We start from the raw sequence: 13,733 nt of genomic DNA, 5'->3' as shown, positions 1-13,733 counted from the left end.
CACCAATAGCTGCCGATCTAGAAATTATTTTCTCTCCTTTGGCCTAATTGTCACGTTCGCGAGATGTGGTAGCTTCATGACATGTACATGGGTCCCACCATTAAACAATTCACAATATTTATAAACTTATCTAATAGTACTATCTAGTTGATGAAAATTACACCACAGTTAAAAACTAAATAAACAATTAATTAAAAACCAAACCTTTAGTAATTAATTTAGCAGAGATGGAGACAGCAAAACCAAACACGGGTTTCTTTAGGCACGCGCTTCTCCATTAAAATCATATGCACACGTTCCCCAGTTAAAAAAATTATGTTTATGTTTAAGATTAAGATTAACGTAAACCTATATTTGAATGATGTTTAAGGAAAATAAAAATTGAATAAAACAATATAGTTGGAAGACGTGGCAGAGAAATAGTGCAACATGTGGAGGTTGTGAAGAGGGTGGTTGGTAGGGTGGGATGTTGGTATTGGTTACACTTGGTTCCGACTTTGATGTGGTAAATATCTATCTATGTATCTATCTTCATTGTGAACAAACAAATGGAGGAAAAGATAGCGTCACTCCGTGTAGACTCTGCTTCTCTGCTTTTAACTCCAAAAGGCAAAACTAATTTTTATTTCAGCTCTTCAAAAACACCTCTAATATCAGCGTGGAATGCGGACAAAGTGTTGCAAAAAAACATTTTATTTCATAAGCCAGAGTGAGTGGAGGTAACCTACCTTTTCATTATAAAATATTATATTTTTCAAGTTAGTGTGCCACGTCACCATGGGGTGCTTTCATACTCTCACTCTCCTCAAACCCCACACTTCTGCCATGTGTGCGCCGGAACTGCTACCTCAGCTAGCCTACGTGGCTTCATTTATGCCGTAGACACTAACCAAAAAAACCCTAGCCGTCACCACACCGTTACGTCACTCTTCCCACTTCCCTTTTCTAATCTTCTTATTACTTTAATTTAATAAATAACTCACTTACTTTCCATTCATTATTTATTATTAATTTACATTTTTAAATCCTTCTCACAATTTTCCTATTTACCCTCACCTCAATCTTTGGAATTGAGTCCTGCAATAACTTATGCCTATATGTGTCTCTCTTTACATCTTTCCCATTCATTGCCAATGAAAAAGGATTTTCAACCCAAAAAATCTATTTACTTATGGAATTGGTCCTTTCGTTTTGTTAAAAAAATTATAAAATATCAGTTTCAGCAATTTATCTATATGAAGTGAGCAACGGTATTTCAGCCGGATTCTTTTCTATAATTCTTATCATTTAAGGAAAAATTATAAAAACAAAAATATGAAATGAAGTATGGGATACAATGAAAAATAATAATAAAACATTATGTATGTTAAGCAAATTGCTCTTTTTATATTATTAAAAAATCATTTGTAGTATAATTAGGTTCTAAAATATTTATTACAAATTTATGAGTTAAACTTGAGACTTTTTGTAGCATTTAAGATAAGTGATATCAATCGTTATGGTTAGGGCCTTTCCCTGATGTGTCTTTTTTATGAAATAGTAGGGCTACGCTGTTTCACATTGATATATTTATATAAGACAAAAAAAAAATACTTAAATATACCTCCTTACCATGCATTATCTTTTTTTATCACATTCCCGTTTACATATATATATATGAACATTATAGTTATAAATTCTTATAAAAAATTTAATGATAACTATGTAATTAAGATTAATAAAATTAAAATACTTCAAATTCAAATTAATTGTTTCTGTAACCATTAAATTTTTTAAAAGTTAACCAAACAAAAAATAAATGTCATTAAAGATTAAAATGGTCAAAAATAAAAAAAATAAGATATCTCCTAGCCGTTACATTGTTGATATTATTACAATAATTTTATCCTTATTATTATAATTAAGATTTTTTACTACCACTGATAATCATAGTACGATGACCATAAAAGTGACAATAGTAGAATATGATGTCACACCATTATAACAAAATCATGAAATATAAAAAATATAAACCAATTTTATAGATAAAAAATAATTAATTATTATAATAATTAAATTATAGATTATTTTACCAACTTAAAAGAAATAGTTTTTAAATAAATTTTTATTATGATTAAATAGTTTTTAAATTGATATCTAATTAGTTACCAAAATTTAACTATTAATTATTTAAATTCTAAATTTGGTAATAAAAATCTTGGTTGCTAATTAGATACCAATTTAGAAATCATTTAACAATAATAGAAACTAATTTAAAAATCACAAATATTTTTAGTCTATAATTTATTTACTATAACAACTAATTATTTTGGTATATAAAATTAGTTTCTATTTCATGATTTTCTTGTAGTGCACACACGTAACAAAATAGAACAACTACTAGAATAATTTTTGTGATACTTATAACAAATTTTATATTTGATCAAATTACTTATAAATTTAATATTTATCAACTCATTTTAAAATATTATGATTATGTGAAATTATAAATTTTTTATATATTTTAATTTTAATCTTATAGTTGCTATTATTAATCATATAATTAAATTTTGTATACAATCAATTAATTATCACTAGTATATCTATAGTTTTTATTATTAATAAAACTTTATCAAATAACATTTAAATTGGTATCTAACAATTAGCTACCAAGATTTTAGTTATCAATTTAAAAATTATATTATAATTTATTTATTAATAATAGAAATATTTTACATACCAATAATTTTTTAGCCTCTAAAATATTATCTCATTTAGTTAATATAGTAATTAATTATTTTTTATCTCTAAATTTATTTGATATTTAATAACTTTTTTGAGTGTATAGTATAAAATTAAAAAAAAAATTACATAAAATTATAACTGTATCCAAAATTAAAACCATTATTAATATAATTTGTGTAACATTCAGACATATGTAATATTTAAAACAAAATAGTAATAACTTGTTAAACGCTCTCTACATCTAATATATTTTGTCATAAACATATACAATTCTAAGAAATAAAATACCGTTTAATGAGTTTCAATCATAAAATAATAGAAGAATAAAAATTAACTCTTGAAGTTGACTATTAACATGACCGTTAAACTTTGATTAGACAATCAAATTATCTTAAAAGGTAAAAAATGTTAGGCGATCTCAATAAAGTATTAGATGGTAAAAAAAACATTAGACGATCTAGTAGAAAAATGTATTAAATTATTTATTCAATAAATAAAGTTAAGTGGAAACATCCACACTAAAAATTATTTGTCCTTTTTAAAAGGAGATAAGTTTAAACAAGTAAATATCTTCAAACATTTAATGCTTCAAGTAAAACTAAAATTGATCTCAATTCTCATAATTTCATAAAGTTACCTCCGTTTTTAAAAGGTGTCACCTCATCTTTCACTAAAAGTAATCATTGGAATCTAATTGGATTTCAAACTACACTATAATAAATTAATTAAATAGTAACTAATTTTAGAAATAAAAATAATTAGTTACTATATTACCAAAATTATATATTATTTTAGATACTAGAAAATTATTAGTATGCAAAAAGTAGTTTCTATTATTAATAAAAATTTATAAAATAGTTTCTAAATTGGTATCTAAATTAGCTACTAAGGTTTTAGCTACTATTATTTTATATTCTAAATTGGTCTCAAGTTTAATTCAATAATCTGATACCAATAATTTTTGTAGTCTCTAAAATGGTCTTTAATTTAATCCAATAGTAACTAATTATTCAACTATAACAAAAATAGACTATAAACACAAATGCTGTGCTTTCCTGAGACATGGATAAGCATTGCTCTTAAAAACTTATCCGGAATATGTTGCGCAAGTACCAAGTGATATGTCAACTATCACAAAATTAGCATAACTCTTAAGAAGAAATAAGCTAAGATAGAAGAAGAAAAGAGAATCACTAAGATATGTTTTGGAGGAGAATAGAGGTATCTATTTATATACTGAGTGGAGACTTTGCCTATATGTTCATATACTCCCCTAGGTTATGAAAAAAAAAAGTGAACATTGTTGAAAAAGAGGAAACAACATTTATATAAATAAATATCTCACATTTTTTTTCTCTCCACTATTTTCATATAAATAATAATTACATTTTGTTATTTAATATATTTTTTCCATTTTTTTGCATAAATTTTCACCAACCAAACATATCCCAAAAGTCTTATTCTCGTGTTTTCCATGACATCTTTTACCGTTTTTAAATATCTTTATTGTTTATAAGCTCATGAAAAAAAAAACATATATGACCATGCATATATGCTTCATGATAAGCTTAATTATTATCGAAATTTGAAAAAAAAAAAGAGTAAGCAAATACAGTAAACATTTGGTATGATGAGGAAATTGGGCTTGGTAAAGAGGTGTATCCAATGAAACCAATAACAAGACTGCATGTGGCAGCCCAAATCCCACTAAGCATCAATCCCTTCACTATCTTTCACTTCTTTATACTGTCACCCTACCAATACCTATTTTGCACTTTATGAGAAAATATTCACTTTTCCTTCCATCTTTTATTTATTTATTAATTCTTCAGTTTCATAATTTTACTGTAAAGCGATACAACTTTTGGGTAGGTGAATAGGAAAAACATTTTATTATTATTATTGACAAATTTTAAATGAATTGGATCTTAATAACTCATAATATTCATAAAGCTCAAGGAAAATTTCATGATTTTAAAAATATACCACACTGATACACACCTTAAATATGTGTCTATTCCTCACTGGAAATTCTTTATTTAAAAACTTATTAATTATTATCATTTTCTCGGCGATAATCAAATTCAAATTTCATGAGTAAAAATAGAACTTTTAACCACATTGGTGTCTATACTCAATTCGTCTAAAAAAATATGTAATCACTAAATTAAGAGAAAATCAAAATTAAAGTCTCACTTTATATAATAAAAAATCTATTAAATATTATCATGTATTGTCAATGTACACATTATATATTGATCCAGATATTGATATATTTATATTGTTATTTTGTTGTACTAATATGAGTATTTAATATGAGTATTTAGTAGTAGTTACCAGAAAAATATCTGTTTAGTATTTAAACCATTTTTTTTTAGTTCACTTTTGAGTTATATTTGCATTGAGAAATATAAGTGTGAGAATTTGAGGGAGTAAATATCTCAGGATTTAAAAGGAAAGTATGAAGAGAATTAATGTGTTTGGATTCGGATATGTTAAGGTGTGATTGGATTGAGATATGTTTGGAATGGAGAGAAGATTTGAGAAAGTAAATTTTGAATGATTTGAGAAAAAAATGTGAAGAAAATAAAGTTGTTTGGATTGAAATATATTAAGTCGAGTTGTAACAAAATTTTATTAAAATTTATGAGTGATGTGATTATTGCAGAAAAATAATTATATATAGTTGGAAAAATTCGTATCTTTATTATCTTTAATAATAATTATACATTAAATTCAATTAATAAAGATAGTAATATATAAAGAAAGAAAATATAATTTTTTTTCTTAAATAGTTGAAGGTGTTATTGTAATCTTATTTATGAGTTTGTTTCATTATATCAAATCTTATTAATGTGTCTCTCTCAACCATCATCAAATTAAAACACCTGAAATAATTAGTTTTATATGGTATATATAAAACCTTGTATAACTTCTTTAAGAACATTTTACGTATTTTTACAATTGGAATCATTCTTACTAAGTCTTTTTGAACCTAGCCTTTACACTCCACAATTGTTTGTGTTTTCATTTCTTTTTCAGTTCATGTTCATGCTGTTTGGTTACTTAAGCTTCTTAATTCTTTAATATATATCTGGTTTATTCTCTATAATCTTCTTAATTTTTTATATAGTTTTCAATTTTCCTAAAGTTAATTTTCTAATTGCATAGTTGAATTATAACGAATAAAATCAATTATGTCATGAATAAAATTTAGATTTATACGTTTGTTTTACTTTAAATTTATTATTATCTCTATATTGAGATGGCTAATGCACATTAATTCTATATAGTTAATTAAAATATGAATATATAGAAAACATTTAAACTTTATTTTTTGATTACACGTATACTTAAAAATAAATTAAAATTAGTAAGAAAATAAATAAAAAATTAACCATTGTTTACTTTGAACTGGAATTCTACATATTAGTGATTAAAACTCTTCAAACCATATAAATGTCCAAAACTAATTTTGTTACATTGAAATTAAATTTAGAATAATTAATCAATGTTTTTACAAACACGACCTCCATATTTATCTAATTTCTACATGTTTCAGATGTTCTTAATTATCTGAAACATTTAGATTACAGAACATTTATCAATTATCTAGGTAAACACTAAATTCAATAAAATAAATTGTATTAATATTGTACCAATATTACCTATCTTGTTTTAGTATAAAAGTAAAGATAGAGTGCATGCCATAAAAAACGAATGGATAATTAAGAAATAGTATTATAACCCTATGTAATCTAACTTTATTAATCAATAGTAAATCTCTTTAAAATGGATTTAGTCTGCTAAATTAAATAATAAATATCAAAATCGTGATATTAATATCATACATTTATTTTCATAATTTTTAAATCAAAATATACAGTTATCATTATAAGGAAGTGTACTCACAAACTCGTTCTCATATTAATATCATACATTTTTTTTAATTTACAAATTTAAACTTACTTATTTTTAAAATATTCATCATATAAAAAATTTGGAGTAAAATTAATAGAATAAATGTTTCATTATTCAAATTCTATATAAAAATTTAAAATTAGTAGAAAAAATGTACAATATTGCTTACACTCTTCATTTACTTGTGATTTAATATCACTTTTTTTAGAATTTTTTTTTGATAGGAGTGAAGATTTTGTTTTTTCCTTTTTTTCATTCTTTTGTAGTAATTGATTGCAATCACGCTATTTTATACTTTCTCGTTGAAACTAGTCCTTTATTTTTAAATGTATAATATGTTTTAACAGATCATTTTCTATATTTAAAAAAAAACTGCAACACTACCACTAAAAAAATATTATTAAATAATTTTTTTAGAAATCAAATAGTTAGATAAAGTAAATTAAATACCATTTTATAAACTAAAAAAATTATTGGTATCTAAATTAGTTTTTATTATTAATAAAAATTTATAAAATAATTTTTAAATCACTAGTACAAAAATAAGAATCAATGACAGCTTACTATGACAGGTCTAATCTACATGTCATAATAAATGTGACGGTGGCAAAATTGTAAATAAGATGAAATTTACTATGTCAGCTTTTATTATAAATGATGTAGAAAACACATATTATGTCAGTTAGTATTTTAAATGACATAGTAGGTACTTATTATGTTGGTTGAACTTAGACCTGACATAATAAGTTTCTTTTTTCTTTCACAATCCCACTTTCTTTCAAGTCTCCCACCAGCAGTTCACTCTCACACTTTCCACAGGCATTTCGCGCTCCTTATATATTGCCTATCTTCGATTGTGTTTTTCACTCCTTATCTCCCAAAGTTCCTTTATTAACAGAACGAAGTCACTCTTAAGTAAGTTCTATTTCTTTTCTTTCTCCTTTAATGATTAAGATTTTTGGGGCTTAGGGTTTATTTTATGCTCATGGTGCTTTCTTCTATCTTTCTACCAGAACGTGGTTACCGATGGCACCTTTAACCGATTGCATGACGGCGATCGTGGAGGTGCATGTGCAGGTTTGGCGCGGTAATGGAATGAAGCACGAAGTTGAAGAAGAGAGAAATATGAGATAATGGCTTTGTAACTCATCGTGACTTCCTTATTTTCTTATTTTCTTCTTCTCTTCTTCATTCTTCAATTGTTATTACTGTGACACCACCGTTGACACATGAGATTGCGTGAAGAAGAAGACCTCCTTTCTCACCATCTCTTTCTTTTCCTTTATTCTTTTAATTTTTATTTAAATAAAAAATGTGGAAGTTTGAAATTTGTGTGCAGGCTTATGTGGAAGTGGCAAAGTGAAGGATTGTAATTGGAGTTTGCTATGGCAAAGGAGCAAGTACCTTTTAAGCTTTTCACACAGAATTGTTCTTTTTTGTTAATTTATATTCAGACACAATCTCTCAGTAATTATATTGCTTTTTAGATTTTTAACTGAAAATGCAATTCGTTTTACAGTCAATTTGCTATGTCATTGCTTTGTTATATTTATATTCCACTTTTGAGTACCAGTAAAATTGTTTGATTTTTCTAAGCCTTTTTCTTGAATTGTTGAACTCTAATGTAAATTTTATAATTAGTTTTGTCAAAAAAATGTTTTATGAATTGAATTGTTGAACTCTAATGTAAATTTTATAATTAGTTTTGTCAAAAAAATGTTTTATGAAGATGTAGAAGGGGAAGGTTTAATAGTAATAATTTATGCATTCATAACTGATGAAAATTAAATAGAAGATTTATACATTTAATTTTTTAAGGATCTGATTAGTTGAAAGACAATTCAATAATTCATGACTAATCTATTCATGCAGCAGGAACTATATATTAGATGTTATTTTGTTTATTTCCCACCAATGATGCACATGTTGAATGAAATTATAATGAGATGATGAAGATTGAATGGGTTGATTAGAAGGTGACAAATGTGGTGGTAATATTTTGTCTGGGTGATATATCAGTTTTAAAATTATATTAACATGTTATTTTATAATTTTATTTTCAACACCTTTATTATTGAGATTAAATTTAATGTATTTTCATATTATAATGTATTTTACCCACATGTTAACTCATATTCAAGTTCTGCTATTCTAGTTGATATCACCATGCAAGTCCAGTGCTATTCAAGCAAACTGTATATGCCTATAACACATAACGGGAATTTCAATCTTGAAAGAGATTGTGACAAATTAGCATAATAATCTTTTTCTCATGTCCATAATTTTTTGCTGGAGAAACTTTGCAATGGTATAACAAAGGGAGAGATAAAGAAAGCAGCGCATAAAAATATATTTCTCTTAATTTCAGTGAAAGAACCTTAAACAATTAATATAAAAGAATAGAGAATATTTTATAATTTATTATTCAATCTTAATTTGTATTTGAATAGGAATTGTATCATAATCATAACTAATGTGTTTGAATTATAAAAAAAATTACAAGTATAAAAAAGTATAAATGAATTAAAAGCGGTGTTGGTGAAACACTACATTCCACCCATAAAATTAAAATTATAGATATTAAAATGTAAATCAATTTTAATTTTATTTGAATTGGATTTGGATTATAACTAACATTATAGATGCTTGATTTGTATTTCAGTTCTAATTATGTTTGAATTAGAATGATGTTTGAGTAATTATGTGATAACTTAATTAATAATCACTAATTTTCTTTTTCTACTTTTTTCCTTATTTTTTAAATAAACAAATGAATTAGGAGTAGAAAGAGAGAAAACTAGGTAATGGTATTGGAGGGTTTGGTGACGTAGATTCTGGGTTAGGAAAATGTTATTATTATTTTTATGTTTTATTTTATTAAATTTAATTTGATTCTGAGATTGAATGTAGAGATAATTAGAATCATCTTTGGAGCAAACATCTTTAAAAATAAATAAATTATTATGACAGTTATTGTAATATACGACATAAAAAATTTGATTTACTATGACGGGTGGTAAAAATATTTGTCATAGAAAATTACTTACTATGACGGTTATGTTAAGAACTATCATAGTAAGTCATATTTTCTATGACTGTTCTAAAAATACCAGTCATAGAAAGTTCTATCTGAACTTACTATAACAAATATTTTGGACATTTTATGACAGTTTATATAACAGTCATGGTAAGTAAACTTACTATGTCATTTTTTCAACTGACATAGAAAGTGCAGAGTTTTTATATCGCCTGAATCTATATCGCCATTAGAACCATCATAAAAAGTCTCGTATAACCGTCATAAAAAGTCTTTTTTACACTAGTGAATTGGTATCTAACCCTTAGCTACCAAAGTTTCTAAGGGTTAGATACCTAAGCTTTAGTTTCTAATATTTTAAATTTTAAATTGGTCTCTAAAAGACTAATTTAGAAACTATTTTATAAATTTTTATTAATAATAAAAACCACTTTAGATACTAATAATTTTTTAATTTTTAAATTAATATTTAATTTAATTGATATAGTGACTAATTATTTTTTATCTCGATTGTTATTTATTGATTTTCTTGTAGTGTGCCTATAAGGAAATAATTTTTTTTTTTTGAAAACTAATAATTTGAAATAATTTTTTCAAAAAAAATATAATTAATAATTGTTAACAAATAGTTAATAGAGTTTAATTTACACTATTTTGTTTTTAAATTCTTAAAGGCACTTTTAAATATGTTTGGTTTAGTGGACCAAAATAATGATATTACATTAAAAAAATATACAATCCATGATATTAATATCATATATTTATTTTGATAAAATTGAAAATTAAGTAATTTTAATATTTTTCTAAATCTTTAATATTCTTTTTTTAATTAATGGTGAATACGAATGAAAAAAGGTTAGGTATTAGATAATTTGTAGTGCAAGATAAGTTTCTTACAACGAAAATTTTAATTTTGATTTTTTTTTATTTCTCTGGTTCTCATTTGTAAGTATTGATGTTAAGATTTTTTTAGTGTACTTTTCCATGGTTATTATCAAATTGGTAATTTTTTTTAAAATTAGGTATACTTAAAAGTTATGTATGACTTTAGTGTAAAGAAGTAGTGTTAATTTAATATAACTTTGTTTAAAATTATAGTGAAGTCGTGCGATGATGAGAACAGAGAGCATTAAGCAAGCAACACAACATTACCATCGCAACACACACAAACTTAACTTTTTTTTTTAATTTGCAGGATAGCGAGCCAGCCCGCTCCGTCCTGCTGTTGGCCCGAGCGGGCTACGGGTTATGCAGGACAGACTAAAGGGGGTCAGCGGGCTGAAATACTGAGCATACCCAGCGTTTTTTTACTAGCGGGGTGCGGGCCGGCCCACATGGCTCGCCCCGCATTGCCATCCTTAGTGCATGTTTCACACAATTTTAGTTATTTTTATATTGCATTGAAGTCATACACCCTTGGCACAACTTTGCCTTGAATATATAATTGAATATTGGTTTTGTTCATTATGTTCATATTTTGTTTTAATTTTTTTAGTTAAAAATATTTTGTATGAAAACTAAAATATACTAATGTGTTATTAATAATAACATATGAAGTGATTTAAAAAAAATGTAAAACGAAAATAAAATATAGTTGTTGGTGAATCATATAATCATCTTTCAAGATGGTTAAAGTTTTCCAACAAAGTGTTTTAGATACCATTGTACAATATGTTACTCTTGTATGTTGTTGACAATGTTTAAGACAACTCTACTACATCTTAGAACATGAATTTTGGTCTTTCGAGTCTTGCATTAACGACTTTAACTATTGCAAGCCTATAGTGCAAGTTAATGAGACATTCTTCGCTGGAAAATATCGTGAGACTTTGTTGATCGCAATTGGTCAAGATGGAAATCAGAGCATATTTCCTCTTAATTTTTTCATTGTTGAAGGTGAAATAAAGGAAGATATGATATGGTTCTTCCAACTGTGCAAGCCTACATCACACCTAAGCCATATGTATGCTTGATAATTGACAGAGGAACAACCATATTGCCAACATTAGAATCTCCAGAAGTTGGTTGGGAAGGAGATAGGCCAACCTCAATGTATTACATATGACATATTGCATCTAACTTTAACAAAAAGTTAATTTTTTTTTAAAGATAACTAATAAACATGAGTATTTATATTCCTTAACAGACATTATGCAATAATACAAAAATGAGTAAATGTCTAAGTAATTTTATTTATTACATTTCCACAACATATGAAATTAAATAACCCATTTTTCAAGCAAAATTATCAACAATGAGATCAAAATTTCAACAAATCGTCTCTTGGATAGATAAAATATCATTGGAAAAGTGGACTCAAACATATGACAAAGGCAAGAGGTACATTCACATGACAACAAATCTAGAATAATGCATGAACTCTATTTCAAAGGGAGCACAATCCCTAGCTATTTATGCTCTTGTTAAGACAACATTTGAAAGAACAAAATTTTGGTTTGTTGAACGAGGAACCGAGACGAAGTGCATTTATGAACAAACCATTATTATCTTGAAGATATTATTGTCTTACTAAGATAAATGAACAACAATCTGTTATGTTTCATGTGCAAAGATATAATCGACAAATTTTAGAATTTGATGTTCAGGAGATAGTCACTCCTTAACTCCGATGTCAACCTATGTCACACACAAGCAAATTAAATTGATGGTGGTATGATTGTGGGAAGTTTTAAGCTTTTCAACTGCCTTGTCTATATGTTGTTGTTGTTTATTCCAATTGTTATTTACAGTCTACAACATTTTTTTACCTCGGTCTACAACCTCCACAACATTTTCAAGGCTTATAAGCTCCATTTTCTTCCAATTTAAAATGAAGATTATTAACCAAATTCCACACCCGACCTACACATGGGACAAATCGAATCAGAAAGACTAACTACTAATTGTATTCATAAAGAAATGAATATGTCAATTTTAAATAAGGCAAAAAAATGTTCTTATTGTTGGAATGAATGTCACAATAGTAGACATTGTATAGGGAATAACATGTGTACAATTGTAACATTTTTCTCCTCACTAAATTCAAAAAACGTATTACATAACTTAACATGCATAACTATTTTATTTACTCATTAACGTTTGCTATCTATTTAACACACATACAATAATTACAAACAATTATTTACAGTTTCCAAAATTTACACTTTTGCAAATTATTAAATACATAAAAAATAATACATCTTTATCAAAATTTCGTTAAAAATAAATAAAACACACATCGAACGAAATTAAATATTCAAGGCAAAGTCGTGTTGATATGACTTCAACTTTCACTACAATCAATCAAAATCGTTAAATCCTAGCACGACTTCACTAATAATAAAATAAAATATTAAACAAAGTCGTGATTGATTGTGATTGATACATACAACTTCATCAACATTAAAATCGTGCATGAATCACACGAATTTAATATAATTTTAAACAAAGTCATGTAAAGTTATTACAACTTCTTTATACTAAAGTCGTGTCACACAAACATTACTTATTTATGTATATAATTTTAAAAAATATTTTTAATAATAACTATGTAAAATTACAATTGGTACAATTTCCTTTGATGTTAGGAGTAAAATATTTGTTAATTACTCTCTATATCATAATTTAACTATTTTTTCTCGTTTGGGCTAACTTGATCCTTATCAAAATATTTTCACTTTGAGTTTTTTCCCCTAATTTTGTTATATATTTGTTAGTCATTTTTTATTTATTTTAGATTCTAACAAGTTTGGAAAACTAATTTGGGAGAAATATTACCCTATCAATGTGTGTGTATATATATCATATATAGTTAGCAATAGACATGTTGCAAAGATATGATGGTGTTTGATCAACCTGTATCCATCCATGTATCAGTTGTGCCATCAATATTAATCCTGTAAAGTGCTTAATTTGAAATGTTGTTATTAAAATTTTCGTGGAGCCCGCAAAAACAAAGAGGCCATATATAGAACCTAGTTCGCTACATTCCTATATATATTGCAAAGAAAATCAATTGTAAATTATCTGGTCATTTTGATAGTTAATTATC

This window comes from Phaseolus vulgaris, chromosome 7 (assembly GCF_000499845.2).
Source record: "Phaseolus vulgaris cultivar G19833 chromosome 7, P. vulgaris v2.0, whole genome shotgun sequence".
In the NCBI taxonomy this organism is placed as follows: Eukaryota; Viridiplantae; Streptophyta; class Magnoliopsida; order Fabales; family Fabaceae; genus Phaseolus; species Phaseolus vulgaris.
The sequence above is the reverse complement of the archived record's forward strand: the minus strand, read 5'-3'. Positions refer to the sequence as shown.